This window comes from Berghia stephanieae, chromosome 2, assembly GCF_034508935.2.
Source record: "Berghia stephanieae isolate SIO BIC M18660-M18661 chromosome 2, UCSD_Bste_1.3, whole genome shotgun sequence".
In the NCBI taxonomy this organism is placed as follows: Eukaryota; Metazoa; Mollusca; class Gastropoda; order Nudibranchia; family Aeolidiidae; genus Berghia; species Berghia stephanieae.
Genome location: NC_088361.1, coordinates 52,587,704 through 52,590,141, shown reverse-complemented (window position 1 = coordinate 52,590,141; position 2,438 = coordinate 52,587,704).

The following is a 2,438-nucleotide window of genomic DNA, read 5'->3' as shown; positions in this document are numbered from 1 at the left end:
AGTTTTGAATGACATCTTTGTTTGATAATCACATAATGCCCTTTTTGTGTGGAGTTTTTTCAAGAAAGACTGGCCACGTGGATAAACAGAACAGCCAACTGACAGACGATTAAAATATCCTTATTTACACTATTGATCTCGATATTTTTATTCTAAATTTTGATCATAGATGTATATTTCATTGACCAACAAATTGTACATCATGACATACTTTTTCTCTGTTTGACGGTTGCCTGTATTAATTTTTGTAAATTTTTATAACAAATCTAAAAATTAAGTTTTGACTTCAATTGCCATGGTAAAAATTATTGTCATTATAGCTTCTATATGATAGGAGATCACAGCTTGTTACCGTAGATCTGTTTTTGTGTCTGTGCGTAGGCAGAAGATACGAAGACTAAAATGATTCTCCATTTATTTGTAATTTTCTAACACCGACTGATAAAGTGAGATTCAGTGAGACATTTGATAAAACGGTGGTTGCCATATTCTAAACATCAGGAGGAGAAAAAAAACGATATTTATCTCTATTCTGGGTGATAATGTTGCTCTGATTGCCATCGGGATATATATTGAGCAAGGCAGAAATCCTATGGATGACAGTAAAAGGCATTTGACTATGTTAATGCGGCATATATACATTGTTTCCTCATTCGACTTAAAGGAATAATTGTCAACAAACAATGACAGAGACTACAAGAGAGTTATTACAGGGCATGCGGTTTAAGCAAAAATAGACATTTAATCAAATCAAAATTGTAGCCCACGTCATGACTTAGACTTGTTGGTGACATCAATCAAATGAGAGTTTGCGTCGCGCATTAAGTTTGTGACTCTACAAAACTGCACTTGTAAAATGTATAAATGGTTTAGGTAACTTCTAAAACACCCAAGCAAATACAATATGCCACAACAACGTTCAACTTATCTAATACAGAATTATAATATATTCTGAAACTCTCTTTGATAAGACCCCGGCACGAATCCTTTAAATACCGTACATGACAGGAACACATAATACTTTAGATCGCTTGAGATTAAAGTGATGTGTTGTCAGTTGTCAGAACAACGATTGAAATGGCCGCCCAGTCGGCCGATGACTTGTACCCAAATCCCCTTTAATCCCAAAATATACAATTTCCTTCCATGTTGTCATATCGAAACATCGTTCAAGTTTACATTAGATCACCTTACATACATCGCCTTTTTATTTTACTCACAGCTTTATTATCTAAACTAACCCCTAACGCCTTTCCCTCCGTTATGTGTCTTCGTTAGTTATGATAAGAGAGATGTTAGGATTTCATGGTGTCCACGCTCCGATGGCTTTTAATGGTGGTGCTCGGGCGTGATTTCTTCATTCAAGTCCATTGTAGAAATCATAACGCCAGTCAACAAAGGCACAAAGCCTGGAATTATTGAAGGGTAGGTAGAATAAAAACAACCAGCATAAAGAAATGGAAGGCGTTTTTTGTGTGTGAAATGTGATTATAAATTTGAGGGCCTGTGGCGCAGACACTCTGACTTTATCTATGTTTGTCCGTCAGCTTTATGGTATGGCCACTTGACTTTTAAGATGAGAAATAAAATGTTATGTTCATGTGATATTATTCGTTTAGTTGAAAAACAAATTATCTGATATAATATTTCACCATTTTTTATTAGTGTGTGTCTGTCTATCTATCTATCTATCTATCTCTCTATCTATCTATCTATCTATCTATCTATCTATCTATCTATCTATCTATCTATCTATCTATCTATCTATCTATCTATCTATCTATCTATCTGTCTAACTATCTATTTATCTATCTATATTTATCTATCTATCTATATCTATCTAATATATATATATATATATATATATATATATATATATATATATATATATATAAATTCACTCACATATATTTAAGCCAAAACGAACGTTTCAATGTCTTTCATTTCCTCAGTTGGCATTTGTCCGTAGAATGGTCTTTCATTCGGTAGTCTTAAAAGACTCCCGAATGAAAGACCATTCTACGGACAAATGCCAACTGAGGAAATGAAAGACATTGAAACGTTCGTTTTGGCTGAAATACACGTGAGTGAATTTATTTATTTTTATATGCTCTAATTATCGAGCACTCTCGTACCTACAAGTACCCACTAACACTCATATATATATATATATATATATATATATATATATATATATGTGTGTGTGTGTGTGTGTGTGTGTGTGTGTCTGCCTGTCTGTCTATCAACCAGCCTATCATGTTTTTATAACATCTCATATTATGGGTGAGTGCCTTTCATTATATATATCAGATCACCCTGTCCATCTATCAGTCATATGTGATGGGTAGCTCCATTAGAATCACGGTGGAAATAAAACTTTGTGACAGAATGGAATTTTTTTTTAACTAACAAAAAAAAAAGAACAAAAAATATTTTAA